Below are 17,587 nucleotides of genomic sequence, written 5' to 3' on the forward strand. Positions count from 1 at the left end.
TTGGCTCTTTTGAACCAGCCCCGGCCAAACCCCTCCCCCCGCCGGCCCCGGCCCGCGCCGGAGCTGCGGCCGCCCGGTGAGTGCGCGGGGCTGGGGGGTCCCGGGGCTGGGGTGGAGTGTCCGGGGCTAGGAGGGAACCTGGGCTACGGGGTGCTCGGGGCGGGGGGCGGGGAGGGGTGGTCGCCCCAGCCCCGCGGCGGGAGATGGAGAAGCCGGGGCCGGGGGGCGCCGGGGGGCGCCGGGGGAGGCAGCCTGGTCACGCCACGCTCGAGTCCGGCGCGGGTGCTGCGCGGCGCGGGTGCTGCGCGGCGCGGGTGCTGCGCGGCGCGGGTGCTGCGCGGCGCGGGTGCTGCGCGGCGCGGGTGCTGCGCGGCGCGGGTGCTGCGCGGCGCGGGTGCTGCGCGGCGCGGGTGCTGCGCGGCGCGGGTGCGGCCACAGTTTTGTTCCGTGCAGTGTCGCAGCACTGTAGCCCTGCAAACTGTCCCAGCTGGGAAGTTTGCCTTTTTTCCCCTTTTTTTTCGCCTTTTTTCCCCTTTTTTTCGCCTTTTTTCCCCTTTTTTTCGCCTTTTTTCCCCTTTTTTCCGCCTTTTTTCCCTCCTTTTCTTTCTTTTTTTTTTTTTTTCTCATTTTCACGGCACCTCATCCTTCTCCCACCAGCCCTGATGCCTGTTTGCACAGCAGCCATAGAAAATTGATCCATACTGTATCACACAGTGATACATACAGTGTCACTTAAATCTGTGATGAAGTGACACGGTGGGCGCGCTCTGGACTCGCTGAGCGCACGGTTTTTCTCCTCTGCCTTAGTCTGGTGCAGAGTCCAGAGGCTGGGGGTGCTGGGCAGGGGCAGACAGGGCTGTGTGCGGGGGGTGCCCGTGGGAATCCCCTCTTTTCCCCCGTACCCCCATGACCCACTGGCACCTTTACACCCCTGGGAGGCACCTGGGGGGGTGGGGGTGGGGGTGTCTGCTCCTGCCGGTGCTGCGACCCACTGCTTCTGCCTGCAGGCAGCCCCCGCGCGGGGGAGGCTTCGTGCCAGAGGATTTCAGACCAGGCTTTTTATGTCCATTCCTGCTGTGACCACGATTCATTCAGGGAAGAAGCATCCGGGAGGGAGCTGGGCTGGTGTGTTTGGGCCGGGACTATCTCTGGCTCTGTGAGGGCAGGTTGGGGCCAGGGGGGTAGCTGGCCTCCAGTGGGGCCAATATTGCTGCCCCATGCCGTGGCTTTCAGCATACACTGAGATGTTTATGCAGAGTTTCTTGGAGATTTCATAGTTTAGGGCCAGAGAACACTGACAGAACATTGTGTCTGCCCTCCCATAAATCGCAGGTCACTCCATCTCATCCCCAAACCCCTCCTCAGACCCACGGACGTGCAGCCCTCCATGAGCTGAGCAGCCTGTGCCCTACACGGCACCCTGGGCTCGCTCCCACTGCGTCAAAGGTGAACTTGCATGGACCAGAAGAGCACAGGGACACCCTACTATAGCATCAGGCAAGTTTTGGGTTACATATCCCTCGTGTAAGCAAGTTGCTTAATTTTATTGAATTCCCCCTGCCTTGGATGGTGGGTGCTGGTGAGTGCGGCAGACAGAGCAGACCGGTGGTCAGCTCTAGGGTGGGAAGAGCTTTCGCCGCTGGTGGAGATGTGTTGGCTGAGGGGTCCTGGGTTCCCTGGTGCTGATGGCCCTTGGTTGGTTTGACTGAATTCCCCTGTGAGATAGGTGGGCCTGGCCCGGGTGATGGGGAATCTGCACATGCAGGCAACGCTTGACTGAGCTTTGGCTTTGGGACCAGTGGCAGCTCAGGCACCACCCTGTAAAAGAAAACCTAAGAATTGCGATCACGAGTAAATCCCTAAGTGCTGCTGCCACATCCAGGTGTGATTCCAGATTATAGGGTATAGCACCCAGGAGGAGTGCAGCTGTCCAGGGAGTCTGCCCTGCTATAAGGCATCCTTAGTACAGAAAAGGGCGTGTTGGAATAGAAAAAAAAACAAACCAAAAATGCTTGGAGCATATGGAGTACTGCGATAGCTCTGAGAGCTGTGATTCCTTTTATGCTTTTGTAGTTGCAGTCCATGATTTTCCATGTTGAGAGCAAAATACCTGTGTGGCTGTGGGGCTCATGGATAGCTCAGTGGTGGTGTATTAAATGTATTTGACCTTGCAGCCATTAAGCTCAGGTATTCTTGGTAGCATATGCTAGCCATAGCGTGAGGTATGCAGATGCGGTGGGGTCTAATGGTTTGATGGCTAATAACCCGGCAGCGGCAGTTCCTGGATGCCTCTCCATGGGGAATCCAGACTTCCCCTCTCTGAGCATGGTGGAATTCTTATAGCCTGTGGTTTTAAATGCTGTGATTTCCGTATGGCTGTGACACCACATCCAGCCCTGTTGAGGATGTGCTGGGGCTGGGCAAAACCCGCGCTGGAGACGTTGATCCTTGGGTAACGTGCCAGAGCTTCACTCTGGTATGTGGGGAAGGCTGCGCTGGGAAAGGGGAGGACAGCACTCCTGGCGTTACGCTTGCTGGGTGCTGTGACCTTATGTCTGAATACATCTGTATTTTATTTCATTTATGTCTAAAATTTTTTAAGTGCTTTGTGGAGAAGCATATGGTAAAGCTAGCTTGTTTGTTAAAAAATAATAATGAAAACTGGGCTGAAAGAGTTAATCTTGCAAATACAGCTCTGTGGCATCCCGGGGGAGTGGGCAGGTGGGCTTGCAAGGTCACAAGGGGTGTGGGGCTGGGGAGGTGGGAAGGAGCCCTGTAGGGGAGGGATGCAGCACCATGGGGTGTGTGCCCAGCTGTTGCTGGCTGGAAGATGAAGGCAAAGACAGTTCATTTGCATCTGTAGCGGGTGTGAGCACTGTCTGCTTCCCAGCAGCATCCCTGGCTTTGTTCCCTTTCTTTGAAAGGTCCCATCCTTTCAGAGAAGAGGCAGATCTCTATTGTTAATACTCTGAAGCTCTCCGGTTCATGCTGGCTCACCCTCATCATCCTGAGACGTGGTTCCCAAAATGCCGGGCAGTGTTGGCACGCTCATGGGTCCCTCCCTGTGCATCCTCATTGCCATCGGTGATTGCTGCGGTGATTGCTGCGGTGGGGTGCAGCTGAGCATCACCCGGTGGGAATTCGGCAATGGGAATTTCTCCAGTCCCTGATAAATCACATGAGAGCTAATGCCGAGGTCTGGCTGCTCGGGGGGGTGCTTTGAGGCCACCAGACCTTGCCAGGCTAAGATGCCCATGTCCCCTGTGTCCTGCTGCAGGGACACTGCCTGGGTCCAGCCGCTTCTACCCAGCTCTCCCTTCTCACAAACTTGTAGAAAAGTGATTTCTCTTCCCATTTTCTGGCCCTCTCCCAAACTGGGTTAACTCTTGCTGCAGATGCAAAACTTGCTGGAGGGGCTGGGTCAAGCGGGGCTGTAAAAGCCACATTTTCTTTGGGAATCGGATTAAGGCCCCTTCTTCTGTGCTGGGCGGATGTGGGTGACATGAAGTCTCTCTTTGTCCTGGATGGTATTTCTGGCCCAGCTGCAGCACATTAACCCTTTCTCATCCCACACAATCCTGGTGATGAATGGCCCTTTGCTAAGCAACAGGGACCTTTTCCTTGGGCAGCTGTGGGTGGAAGCGGGGGGCACTGTGGGCTGTGTCCTCCCCCTGCGCAGCCGGGGGCTGAAGTGGCAAAGCCTTGATGCCTGGGCAGGGGACCACGTGGGACAGGGACCTGCCCTAATGCTGCTTTTCTTTGGTGGCATTTATCTCTGTTTATTCCCCCAGGTAGACTAGTGGAAGGGAAGATACATTCCCAGTCCTGCACTGGGACCAGAGCCCTCTCTGTGCTGGGGCAGCCTAGATGGCACAGAGGCGCATGGGTGGGACAGGGAGGGGACAGAAGTCACAGTGAGCACCAAGGCTGGGCCAGCTGGCAAAAGCGGGAGAGCTGCTGGTGTGCTCCTTGGAGAGCAATTCCATGTCGGTGGTGCTCCCTGGGGCACTGGTGCCCAGCCAGGCGCTGGCACTGGGCTGGCGCAGGGGCATCCTTTAGTCAGGAGAGCTGGAAGACTTAATTACCAGCCAGCAGCAGGGTGACTGCAGGCAGAAAGCGCCCTACGGCTCCAGGGCCCAGGGTCCAAGGTGGCAACTTGGTTTGGCACATGGTGCTTGGCTCTGGTCTGCTGTGACTGAGCAGAAATGAAGGTGGTCTCATGGCCATGCCCTGGGGGCTGTCGGCATCTCATGCCACATACCCAAGGCTTGGGTCTGTATCAGCTTTTTTCCCTCACTGTGCTGCATTGCTGCATCACCTTGGATTCATCCACATTGCTCTCGGCCTCAGCATTCTTATGTATTTATTTATGCAGAATTTATTTATGGCTTGTTCATTTATGCAAAAGCCAAGTGGCAGTGGGGACTGTCCCTTTCTGGTGGCCTGACAGAGCTGGCAGGGTCACCCAGCCCCAGCTCCCTGCAGTGTGGATCCTGTGCTGTTATCGAGGTGGCTCCTGATAAGAGCAGAGCTGGGATTTCCCCACAGGGGGGTCCTGGACCTTGTCAAAGTGGCACCCGGAGGAGCTCACCAGACCTCCTGGCAGTGGTGGGCTTGCAGACCACAGGTCTGAATTTTCCCCACACCCCACTGCTCTGCTTCCACACCCCTCTGTTATCACTCCAAGGCTGATAGAGGGGTGCCGTCATCTCCCAGATATCACCCCAGGAGCAGATGGGGACCAAGCGGGATTCACTCACAGTGCTGGGAGCTGCAGGGAAGCGACGTGTTTCACTCCCACCATCCTTCTCCCGCTATCCTCCTGACCTTTCCCCATCAAAATACAAAGCACTATTATTCGTAGAAAAGCACCTCCATCAGAGGAGACAGCTGGCGCTGCAAGCAGCTTGCTGGGGATGGGTTGCTATTAATTAAGCTGCAGGAGACAGCCCGGCAGCTTGGCAGCTTGAATGGAGTTTTCCTTCTTTTCAAGGTTAGGGTGCCCTAAATTCTTTCTTCTTTACCTCCAGTGGGAATTTATAGGTTTAAAAGGGGAAGCACACAAAGGACGGAGAAAGGCCCTTTATGCGCAGCTTGTGCAGAGGCATATCCATTGCACTGCTGGCGATGAAACGTGTGTGTGCAGAAGGTCTGTGGGCACCCTTAGGATGCCTCAGCACCCACTTTGCAGCTTGGTTTGTACCAGGTGGATGCTGTGACCCCCAGGGATGTTGCTGCCTGGGCAGCGCTGGAGCACCCCCTTGCCACTGCCTGGGCATCTCCCCATCTAAAGAGGAGATTTCGCTTTGGGGCAAAACAGAGTTTAAATTACTTGAGCAAGTTTGCTTGAGCTGTGGGGTGACCCAGGTGGCTGAATTTTTCACTCCATACTGTTCCCTCTTGCAAAGGTGAATTTTCACCAAATTCATCCCCTGACCCTGCTGCTGGGTCCGCTTTGAGCCTGTTGCTGGTGATGAGAGAAACAGAGGCAGCAGTGGAGGAGCACTGGACCCCTGCGAGGTGCCCCCCGGCATGCGAGACCTGCAAGGGTCTGGCTGCCCCCTCGCTTCTCTGCAGGGCAGGATGTGGGGGTTTGGTGGAGCAGGGCTCTGGGGTGCTGGTGGGGTGACGTACAGAGGATTTTGCTTTACCCTTTTGAGGGCAGTTTGTCCTTTGTGACTCCTCTGGCAGGGCCAAGCTATGCCATCTGCAGAGCCGTCCTGGTGACTCTTGAGCCGCAGCATTTTGGTGCCAAGGCAGACCAGTCCCTGCTGAGAAAAACCTGTGCTCAGAGCTGCGGTGCAGGGGGAGCTGCCTGGGAGATGCTGAGTCTGTCTAAACCGGTATGTCAGTGGGCAAACTGGTGTCCCCTGCAAGGGGGAAGGGTGTTGGGAGGAGTGTTTTTTCCCTTGCCTTTTCCAAATATTGTGACCCCTGAATGGCTTCCTAGAAAAGCCTATTCCCTTCTGGAAAATGATGGATTGCTCAAGCACGGCGAGGAGGCTCCTGCCTTCCCTGCTCAAGTGAGCAGATGCCACAGGTCCCCTGCAGAAGAAATGTGCCAGAGGAAGGGCGACTGCTGCAGGGGCGCTGCTGGGATGTGACACTGGGAGCTGAGGCATGGCCTCCCTGGGGAGTGGGATGTGATGCTGGGAAGCGAGGCACAGCCTCCCTGGAGAGCAGGAGACTTGCGCCAAGGACAGTCACGGTGCCAGCTGCGTGCGCTGGCTGACAGCAGCGTGTGAAATAATTCCTTCCTTCCTTCCCTCCTGGAGATGGGAGTGGGCTCAAGGTGTCCAGCTGGAGGAGCCCCTTGTTTTCAGTGCACTGGGAGCGGGAACAGTCCTGGTGCGATATGTAACGTGGGTTCAACAAAATGGCCATGGTTTGATGATGCTGGCAGGTTTGGCTGCTGCTCCTGGCCAGGGCATGGAGGGGCTGGTGGTGGTTGCTTGCTGTGCTGGCTCAGGACATCCCTGCTCTGCATGATGGACCTTGCAGGGCCCCAAGATGCTGCTGTGGTACCTGCTGTTCCACTGCTGTCTCTGTCTAGAGAAATTTAAGCCACCAAGTAACTCCCTTTTCTGAAGGAACTGGTGTGATGCCTGCAGGGATGTCTCTCTGACATGGGCTGCTCAGAGAAGCTGCGCAATGCCAAAAGCCAGGTACCTTGAAAGAAAACAAACAGCAGCATGTGTAGACTTGGGAGTCCAGTACAGCCAGAAGGGAGGAAATATTTTTGTTCTGTAGGTCTTACCATTACAGATCTGTAGAGTCACCCTGCACATTCAGGAGGGACCATGGTGGCTACCAGCCAGAGCCCTTCCCGGATGGTAACAGGCTCTTAGAAAAGTGTTGGCATTGGTTGTAGGTGTTGCTGGTAATGGGGGATCCTTTCTGCTCCTGCTAGAAGTGATGGTGTCTCTTTTAGTGTTTAAAAAAATTACATTGTTGGTCTTGTGGTCTGTAAGTCCACGTCCTTTTCTCAGTCATGCTGCCTGCCACTGAGCATGCTGATGCTTTACCAAGGTCTCTGGATGTGCCTTTCATTCTGCTATTGATCTGAGATTACAAATATAGCTGGTAGGATTTTCAGCTATCCATCGAAGTCATTGAAGACTTGCAGGTGGTCAGCATTGCTGCACTATTGAAACAAAATTATTTACTAAGCTCTAACGGTGCATTTTTAACTGGGGATCGATGTGGTGCAGTACAAATTGGAAACGTCCTTTCAGCATTCCTACAAGAGATGTCCTGCTCACGCTCCCTGTGCTCAAGGGATTTGAAATGAAGCGTTGGGCAGCCTGGGGTGAAGTGTGTTGGTCACAGGCTGGTTAGTGCTGGTGCAGCTGCCTTGGTTTGCAGACCTCGGCTGTTGCGGGATGCTGGGGGCTGTGGCTGGAGCAAGCGCTGCCCGGCACAGGGCACTGCTGCTGGGACGGAGCAGGGCTGGCGTGGCCAGGGCACAGCCCCGCTGTGGGGTGGCTGCCTGGTGCAAGGCAAGGGACGGTGGATGGGTTTTCCCCCAGAACTCAGGAACTGTGGAAACCATTGCTGGTTATCTGCTCCTCTCAACACTCCCTGAGCATCCGTGCGGGAACACCTTCCCCACTGAGCCCTCCCAGTACGGCTGGGACATGGGGACCTGCTTGCACCTGCAGAGGTGTCAGGTGAAGTAGTACCCACAGGACTGCATAAGGTGGGCAGGAACCTTCCTTGTTATTTCAGATTAGTTGCAAGACAAAGAACTGGATCTGCAGTTAGTTCAAATCCCTCTGTACGACTTACAACAGCCAGAGGACTTGGCTAGAATTTATTATTTTTTTTTTTTAAGAGAAGAACAATGACTTGGTCGTTTTAAAACTCTGAGTAGGGGATTTGGATCCAGTTCTTGGCTCTGTTGTAAGTTTTCTGTGTGACCCTGGGCGAGTCACTTAATCTTTCTCCTGTCCACCTGCACCGCAGGGGCAAGCAAGGGTGCTTCCTTCCCTGTGGTGCTCCCGCCTGTTTGCGGAGCGAGCTCTCACAGCCAGAAATGAGCAGTGGGAGAACAAGCACGGTGGTACCCTGCCTCTCCTTGCAGGACTAGAGAGATGCTCCTGTCGTAACAAATTCCAGAGGTGGCTGTTAGTCATTCTGCGACTGCTGCCTCTGCGCAAACAGCCCCAAAAGCCACCGAGAGCCTCCACGAGGGCCAGCACAGTTCCCAGAGCCCGCTGTAACTCACTTGCTTTGAGGCCAGGAATGTCGCTTGATAGTCCTTCTGAGCTGCTGGCTCCCGCACCTTGGGTTGTTTCTGGGAAGGATGAGATAGGAGTTGAAACAAAATATTTTCTATGAATTAACCTGAAAAACAATTTGTAGGTGGTGTGAGCTCCCACCCTGCTCCAGATGTCTTTGCAGAGCTTCAGTGATCAAGGGGGAAAATTTTCTATAGTTTTTATTTTTCCCCTCCCTCACAGGCAAGACTAAAACATGTCTGTGTTTTCAATGTGAAAAAAATAACACAGAGGAGCAAGGCATGTGCTCATATGGCCAAACACCCTCTGTTCGCTCCTCCACTGCCAGTGCTGGTTTGGGCGAGTGAACCCTGTGCTGGATGCTCAGCACCTGCACAACATTACAGATGTGGTTAGTTTAACAGCAGGGACATGAAGGATGGATTGCATCTGCAAAGCCCAGGTGCACCTGAGATCCTCCCCCCACCCCCCCCTGCTTATTCCCTCTGCCAGCACAGCACCTGAGCGAGCAGGGTAGAGCTTTGCAGAGCCCAGCTGAGCTGCTTTCCAGCTCTGCTCCTGCCTTTTCCCAGCTACCGCAAGGCTGGAGTGACTTGCAAACAGACCCCACTGCTACTTGGGCAAGCCCAGTTTGGCGTCTAACGTTGGATTTGCCTGGTGATTAGGGAGATTAAACCACTAATGCCCATTGATAGGGGTTAAAGCTTGCTTAAGTTATAAAAAGTGGTGTAATCCAGCAGAGAGCGATGCACAACTGCAGCATAAACAGATTGAGGGTGGGTTTCCTCCCTGGGTGCTGGGGTGGAGTTTTTTCAGATACAGGTATTTGTGGCACTTGCTGAAGTTGGGGGACGTGAGTCTCACGCCCCTGAGCACCCATTGTTTCCCGGGCAGCCCACGCCAGCCTTGCCAGGCATCATGAGGAAGGGCTGCTGCAGCCCGGCTTGTAGTGGCTGCCCAGGGTGGAGGAAGAGCTACTGGTGGTCTGCAAGGGGAGAAGGAAGGTGACAGCCAGGGGAGAGCTGCTAGCACCGTTGGTAGGGTTTGCTCTGGTGCAGGAGCTTGGCAGTGGCCGGTGATGCTGGTGCTGGTGATGCTGATGCTGGGCCAAAAAGGATGGACAAGTGGTAGCCCCTGGCTCATGGGCTGTGCATGGGAAATGGAGTCCTTTGGGTACTGACTGCTGCAAATCCATCTTAACCCTTTCGTTGCCTGCAGGCCGGTCTCTGGGAATGCAAATCTTTTGAGAGCTGCAGTTCATTGGGTCGGTAAAAGTAGTATGTCAGAACCACGGGTCCAAAAGAGGCAGGCTGGCTTTGCATTGTGGCTCTGAAGGGAGGGAGACCCCCTTCTGCTCCGGCCCTGCAGCCAGGGCAGTGCAGGCGATGCTGGGGTCTGCTGCCCAGGGCTGTCCCCCACCCAACAACACCCTGGGGGGATCGACCCACCGAGAACTAGCCGGGAGCTCAGGCTGTGGGGGGCGCAGCCCACCTGCCCAGCCTTGTGCACATCACATCACCTCTGCGGCCGGGGCCCTTCTTTCTGCCGCAGGCGTGGTGGTGACGGTGGTGAAGCTCTGGTGATCAAGATGTAAAACAGGAAGGGCTTCTGGAGACAGATAATATCTTTATTCAGCTTAATCGACATGATTTTAAAAAGCAGCCAGGCTGCTGGTTGTAGGCTGCTATCTCATCCCTGGGGGATGCGCGGTGTGGCCCGGGGGTCTTCGAACAGCTGCAGAGCAAAGGGAGCCCAGGGCCCGCGGCCCGCCGGGACCACGGGAGTTTCCGTCTCGGCTGGCAGTATTTCGGGATGCTCGGGAGCAAGGGGCAGGATTCGGCCCAGAGCCGGGGGGCTGCACCGCGTGCGCCCCAGCCGCCCTTTTTCCCCCCAGGGAAGACCCCGGCACGGACCCCCTGCACCCCCAGCCCCTCCCCTGACCGCTGCGACCCCCCCCCGGGGCCGGGCCGGGCTGGGGGCGGCTGGAAACCGCCCTGGGGCAAAGCGAACTTCCCGCGAAGAGGCTCCATCCCCCCGAGCCGGGCTGGAGGGGGGGAGGGCAGTGGGGGAGGAGGAGGAGGAAGGGCGATGGGGGAGGAGGCGGAGGGCAGCGCGGGAGGAGGCGGGGAGCTGCCGGCTGCCGGAGCTGCCGCCGCCGCGGGTAAGTCGCCGGTGCCCGGGGGGGGGGGGGAGACGGGGGGGGGCATGGTCTTTGGGGGTGAATTATTCGGCGGGGAGGGGGCTGAGAGCGCGCGCCGGGGGGGTCCCGGCGGTTCCCACGGAGAGGCACGGGGACCCGGGCACGGCGGGGGGGTGGCGGGGCAGGGGTGCCCGCGGGGGGGCTCGTCCCGCAGCCCCCGCCCAGCCGCTCGCCCCTGCGCCCTGTCAGAGGGGCCGTTGTTCGGCGGCCGCCGGGCCGCGCTGCCGGCATTGTCCGGGGATGAATAGCGGCTGTGTCGGGGGGGCACATCCTCGGGGGGGAGGGGGGGACGAAGACTCCTCCTGGAGGGGGCACCTCCTGCGGGGGCCACCCCCTGCGGGGCATCTCTAGGGGGGGGGCACCTCCTGCGGGGGCCCGCCGCGCTGCTGCCCCCCACGAACGAGCTCTCGGGGTGCAGTTGCCCCTCCTAATAAAAAAAAAAAAAAGGAACAGAATAAAACTCCCTACCCTCAAAAAACAAAACAAGGAAGAGAAAAAAAAAAAAAGAAAAACATTTTAAAAAATTTAAAAAGAGCTCAACTAAAAAGCCCAGGTTGTAGGTCCCTCCTTGGGCAGCGGTTGCTCGCCCCTCGGGGTGCTGGCGGCCCCGGTGCCCTGGCTGTGCTTTGCTTTTTCGTGTTTTTGCAGAAGTGGGTGGCTGCCAGGCGCGGGAGGCCGGCCCTGCGCGGGGGCTCCGGGCACCCATGGCCGGGCTGGGTGCTGGGTGCCCCGGCAGTGCCCGTGCCCGGCGTGCGGTGGGGTGCGGGGTACGTTCCTCCTGCCACGCTTTTTGGGCGAGCCGAGTGCGCCGAGTGCTGCCGGCCTCTTTGTTTGCAAAGCACAAGGCTCTGCCGAGGAGCAGCGACAGCAGTGAGAGGTGCTTTCTCCTGCCCAGGCGCTGGGAAGGGTCTCCGTGTCCCTCCTGTGCTGAACGCCATCACCCAGGGCGGGCAGGGGTTGGGAGGGGGTCCCCTCCCCAGATCCACCAGGGAATCAGCTTTGAGGGGGTCTGCGGGCACCCCGAGCCTGCCTGCGGGGAGCAAGGGCAGTGCTGACCGCCACTGCTCGGCTGCGTGGGGCCGGTTGATGGAGCAGCTTTTGGTGGTGTTGCTGTGCTGGGGGGTTCCCCTGCGGCTGGGGGTCCCCAGCGAGGCAGGGCTGCTCCAGGTCCAGGGGAAGCTGCTCACACAGGGAGACCGCTGGGGCTGGAGGCCTCTGCGTGCTTCAGGCTTGGTTTGCAAGATGGGAGCAGGCAAGACTTGGGGTTTTTTGTAATGATCGTCTCCTTCCTTTTAAACTTCCCTGGGCAAACAGGAGGAGGACAGCATAACAACTCCTTGCAGGTCTCTGTAAGTGGTTTAGAGCTGCTGCCTCACGTGGTTGTAGAAATGAGGATGTGGGTCTGCCGGGGCGAGGGCTGGCACGTGCTTGAGCCAGGGAAGGGCGGTGGTCGGCCTCACGCGGACCTGGGGCATGCCGAGGTGGCATGGGGGCTTGCACCGAGCTCACCGGCAGCACCACAAGCACTTGAAGTTGTGTCCAGGCAGAGCCGGCACAGCGCTTTGACCTCTGGGATGAGCTGGCTGCATCCCAGCCCAGAAACCCCACAACTGGAGCCTGTGGCAGCTAGGGGGTTAAGCCGGGAAGGAAAGCAGTGATGAGATGGGGAGCCCTGGAGCATCCTCTCTTGGAAATGTAAGAGTTAGCAAGGGGTGAGCTGCAGAAGAGGACTTGTCTGGAGGGGGGGGGGGGGGGGGGGGGGGAAGCTCGCAGTGACCTGAAGTGAGCAAGCACAGAAGTGCATGTGGTGCACAGGGACGACGCGACCTGCGCAGCTGTGCACGGTGCGTGCCCCTCGCTGCGTGCTGTGGCCCTACCTGCTAGCCCACCAAAGTGCTCACTCCAGGGCAGGAATTGCTGCCTCCTTTTTCGAATTTGGAAATGGATTTATGCCCCGGCATGAGTAAAAGGCTTCAAGCCTGGAGCATCTTACGTGGAGGCAGCTGGCCACCTCTCTGACAGCTCTTGGGTGGATTTGATCTAACCAAGTGTAGTTCAGCAACCTCTGCTGTTTCTGGGTCGTGTCTGTTGGCACCTGGGTGGAAATGCAAGCCGAGAAGGGAACATAACCAGTTAGTAGGTGGGCCTGGGCTGGCAGCCAGCCTGAAACCGTAGCCTGGTGCCCAGGGATGCGAGGGACAGGCTCCAGCTCAGGTCTGGCTGTGCCAGCCGGGCACAGATGATTGCAATTGAAACAGAAATGTCCCTTAGTTACAGTTTGGTGCTGCAGGGTCTGTGATGGTGGCTTTGCGCACCAGGCTGAGCCCTCCTCTGGGGTGCTGGCTGCCCCTTGGTTTTGGATGGAGCCATGCCTTGTGTTCCCTGGTACCCATGCATCCCGGTGGGACCAGCACAGACCTGCTGTATTCAGTGCCAGAGGATCCCACAGTGGCTCTGACTGAGTAGGCGAAGAAGGCAGCCGTGCCTGGGCCATGCGGGATTTGCATCCAGCCCTGGCTTTGCTGCCTCCCTCCCTCCTGACTCCTGTCCCCTTGGAAGGGAAAGCTGTGGCTTTGCCACCTCCTCCGCGGGCTGGATCTATTTCCATAGCTCGTGGTCACTGGCTCTCTGTGCCAAGGGGATAGGGCTGCGTGTGCTGCAGTCCTGCTGGCCGGCTGTAGTTAACTAGGAGCTATAAATTTACTCTTTAGTTCTAAAAACGTCTCTATTCCACCCTACAGGCACAATTTTGTAAGATTGCTGCTCCCAAAAATTGAAAGGTTAGTTGGTCTGCACTGCTCCCTCAAAAACATCTGTGGATGCTCAGCTGCCTGGAAAACGGTTGTGTTTCCATGCCCCGCTGTACCACTGTTCACTGCTGTGAATCTTCTCTCTGTGTTCACGTGAACCCATCCAACAAATCTGGAAGCCCACAGTGTTTCCAGTCTCTGCTGTGTGCGGGGAAGGGGACTTAAGCCCACCACAGCATCCTGGTCTTCTGGGTGCTTGTAGCTCTGCAGAATCAGCTGCGGAGTCACCAAAAGGTGGCAAATACTTGCCTGCATCCAAGGGTTGTTTCTTTGCTTTACCCAGCAAGCGTTAGCATCTCTCCATTGATGGTTTGTGTGTCTGTATAGTGCAAATGGTTTGAATCTGGTGGCAGGTGGCTGCGAGGATGCGGCATGGCAGAGGTGCAGCCTCCTGGCCTCTCTCTGGTGGCTCCATTCAGCTGCTGAGCACCAGGTCCATGACCAGCCCCACTCCAGGGTCAGCCCTGCCCTCCTGGATGACCAGCATCCCGCTCCCCGTGCATCGCTGGAGCAGAGTAAAGAGCTGCTGGGTCTAGCCAGGAACTGGGGTACATGAGATGTTCCCAGTTCAGCCTCTTCAATGGTTATTTAACCTTTGTATATCTGCAGTGGGAATGCTGGTCTCCTACAGATCCCTTCCCCAAATCCTCGATGAGGACGGCCAGCCCCCGAGTTTGGGTGAGCCTACAGCCTGCATTTGCATCCCCTGCCAGCAGCCAACCTGGGCTATTGCAGCCACGTGGCATCAGTGCAGCATTTCTAAGCCCTCGGTTTGCTGGCAGCCCCTCGCCAGCAGCGTTTCACAAAGCCCGTCCTATGGCCGCCCGTGCACGGCAGGGTCCAGCTGGCTGGTGGAGTGGGGGGCTCCCCTCCCCCGCGGGGTGCCTTTCATCTGCTGCTTCGCAGATGTTGGGTTTGGCTCATGTCTGACGTGCATCAATTACAGTGCAACAGCCCAGAGTCTTTGGCAAAATCATCTTTGGAGCAGCTGTCCTGAGTCAGCCTCGCGCCCGGACTGGAGCCGTGGGTCTGTTCCCGCTCCATGCAGCGCTGCCCTGATGGTCTCAACATCTCCCGTGCCCGCATGGAGAGGGTTTCCCTGGCAGAGGAGGTCTAAATATGGCACAAGCACGTGTTGCCGCGTGCTTCATGTTTACCCAGGAAAAGGCCAGCCGGAGGGAGCTGCAGACTACTCTGTGCAGCCTGTGCGATTCCCCAGCCTCCCTCCCTGTGGGAGGGACAAGCAGCTGCATTACGGTGGCACTGGTGAAGCAATAGTGTGTGAGGTCTGATCCTGCTCTTGCCAGGGACTTGGTGGCAGTCAGGAATTCCTGACAGCATTGGGTGTTTGTTAATCCATCCCTCCGTGCAGGGCTCTGGAAGGGTTGGCTCGGCGGCGCTGGCACCGAGAGCGCCACAGTTTTGGCACCATCCCCACGGAGAGCACTACGGGTCAGACAAGTACAGGATCTACTTGCGGCGTGTCCTGGGCAGCCAGTGCTTCTGCTCCAATTTATTTCTAGGATTGCTCTATTTTAGACAAGTGTCTGCTGGGAGTGCTCCCTGCTACCCAGCACAGCATCCGTGTGTGCCTGTGCCATGGAGTGGTCCTGTGGCTCAGCCACATCCTGCCTCTGCTGGCACAAACGCCTTGGAGCCAAGTGGGGTGCCAGAGTCTTTGCTAAGAAAGGACCAGCTCAGTGCTGGGAAGCTAAAAAGAAAAGTGCAGGTCTGGGTGGCAGCATTTCCCTTGGGGGACTGCTGGTGCTGCCAGGCCGTTTGTGTCTTTGCATCCCTGCTGTCCTGCAGACGCTCCTAGTTGCAATATATTAATTTTTTTTATTTTTTCCCAAACAGGAGCCAGGTGCTAGAAGAAAATGTCCTTTAAATCACTTTTTCCGCACAGGCGAGCCGAAGCAAGCGTGGGCCACGCTGCTGGCTGTGCTGCTGGAGCGCATCCCCGGTGGCAGCGCGCCTGCGTGTGCTCGGTGGTGACAAACAGCCGCCTGCCATCGCCCCACGCTTCCTGTGGCTTTTGTCTTGCTGGGGGCTGGGGAGTCCCAAGCCCTTCTCACACTGACAGCAATATGGCGAGGCAGCACGTAGCATCTGCTCCCTGCGCTGGGGACAGGTTTCCCTGCACGTCCCCCTGCCTGGGGAGGGGTCAGCCCCTTCTGTGCTGCTGGCTGCTTGTTAGGGCAGCTCGATGGATACGCAGCAGCCAGGAGGTGCTGGAGATGCTCCTGGCCTTTAGTGCAAGCGAAGGGTGGCTTTCTGCTCCATTTGCTTGATTTCTTAATTTCTCTGCATGTGCAGCTGGACCTTGTCTGCACCAATTTCCCAGGCTGCCGTCCTGTCCCATGGGACCAGGCGCTTCAGGCTCGCCCCATGTGTGCAAGCGGCGCCTGCAGGAGTTAAAAACCGGGCGCTGCTGCTGGTGGTAGCATACTTTCCACACGATTTAGTCTTCTCCCCCCCCCCCACCCCACCCCCCAGTGGTATGTAGGGATTTTTTTTTTCACTTTTGGCCTTGCCATTTTGGAACAGGGCTAATTTGGGATCTGTGGTGAGACCCTGGGGATGCCGGGCTGGTTGGCTTTGCTAGGGGCAGCGTGGCAGTGTGTTGCCAGCTGTGCAATGTCCTGGATCCGTGTGTGCCTGGGGGGGAGCGTGTGGCTGCCGTCTGTGTCAGCTACGGTGTGTTCGCTCTCCACCAGCTCTGTGAGTAATGCTGCTCGGTACAGCCTGGGATTGAGGGTTGGAAAAAAGTGTTCAAAGTGACCCAACAGTCTTTGGGATCAGTTCTGGGTTTGCTTTTTATTATTTTTCTGTATGTTTTTTCTGCTCAGCCTGTATTTGAGCATGTGGGGGTGTGCTGTGCTTATACGAAATGAGCACTCCCGCCTTGCAGACCCCGGAGGTTCTGGTCTGATGATGCTCCCATGGCTCCTGCCTGTCACTGGAGGAGAAGGGATGATGGGCTTGTGTTTGGAGGAGACCCTTGGGACCAGCCATGTTCCTACAGACAAATCCCTTGGGAGGGAGGGAGGGAGGGAAAGCCAGGCAGCACCTCATCAAAGGCTAGAAATAACAGTGGGGTGAGGAGATAAGCCGAGAGCCACATTGCTGTTTTGAAGGAATGAGGATGAGGACTTTGCAATAAGTCCTCTGCAAATAATGATGTTTTTATTAATAATAATAAATAGAAAAACATAACAAATAAGTGTTGCCAAAAGCTTAGCAAAAATAAAACACTTGCTTAGGCTGGTGGTCACAGGGACTCAGGCATTGATCGGCAGCAGCCTGGGGTGGGGGAGGGCTCTCAGAAGTGTGTTTTCCTAAAGCCTCCCTCCCCGTGCCTGCATCAGAGGAGCTTGCTGTGTGCGGCTGGTACCTCCAGGAGCCGGCAAGGGCCATGTTGACCCTGTGCATGCTCTGCCTTCAGGGTATTTGCTGTATCCGCTGTGGGTGATGCAGAGCAGCTGGGGCTGGGTGGGAGCAGACTGCATCGCCTGGTGAGCGCAGCAGGGGCGGTTTGTCCTTCCCGGCGGCAGATGCTCCTGCCTGGTGCCTGCGGAGTGGATGGTGCACACTGGAGCCAGCTTGCAGGGGTGATGAGTGCCCTGTCTCTGCAGGAGGCCGAAGGGTTTGGGTTCCTCGGGTGGGTATTGGCAGAATTGGAGCAGGATCACGAAAGCTTTATGGCTGCGTGGGTGTTTGGTGCAACCTGTTTTGCTGCAGATGTGTTGGGTTTGGGGTTTTCTGCAAGCGAGGGCAAACAGCCTCTGTGCTGCATCAGCTGGAGCTCGAGCGGGGCACATGTCAGTAGATGCTGAGGATGTCTCTGTCTGCAAAGCCATCCAGTTCCCCGAAACGTGGCTGCGAGACAGTCATGCCAGCAGTCTGTGTAGCACTGTAATTACAGCAGTGCGAAGGAGTGGGCAGGCTGTGCAGGTCTGCAAGTCTTTAACGGCAGTGCCTGGGCACAGGGTTGTGTTGCTAAAAGCCTTCGTCACTCACTAAATAAACTCCCAGACTTGGGCTGAGGACTTTGTTGGTGCTGAGTCTCGCTCTGCAGCGGCAGAGCCGCTGCTCACGGGACCTGGTGTGCCTAGTCCCCCCACAGCAGCATCCCTTTGCTGCGGCAGGCTTCGTGATGTGGGCAGGGATCAAGGCAAATCCAGTAAGTTAAGAAGGGGAATCCCAAACTTAATGTAATTACAGGTGAAGGAAGATCCCCTTCTTAGCCTCCCCATGCCATGAGCCCGCACGTGGGCTTTATTCTCACTTTGGATGCAACAGGCAGCTCCTTTCATTCCCTGCCAGGAGCAGCATCC

At 57.1% G+C, this 17,587-nt stretch overlaps 1 protein-coding gene across 7 annotated transcripts in view; it reads left to right on the plus strand.

Moving 5' to 3' along the window:
- The window catches only part of SEPTIN9 (septin 9), a 144,306-nt gene that overhangs the window by 106,027 nt on the left and 20,692 nt on the right, over nt 1–17,587 (plus strand). The window contains exons 1-2 of one of the 7 annotated variants that reach the window (XM_037410305.1): nt 44–76; nt 1,333–1,497. The exons of 4 other annotated variants lie outside the window; for them this stretch is intronic. The gene's annotated coding sequence lies outside the window, so the exon portion shown is untranslated. Of the gene's footprint in view, nt 1–43; nt 77–1,332; nt 1,498–10,336; nt 10,402–17,587 lie in introns of those variants that run through there. 2 more of the 7 variants (XM_037410325.1, XM_037410315.1) reach the window with 2 other exon arrangements.

The sequence above is a fragment of the Falco rusticolus genome, chromosome 1 (genome assembly GCF_015220075.1).
Source record: "Falco rusticolus isolate bFalRus1 chromosome 1, bFalRus1.pri, whole genome shotgun sequence".
NCBI lineage: Eukaryota > Metazoa > Chordata > Aves > Falconiformes > Falconidae > Falco > Falco rusticolus.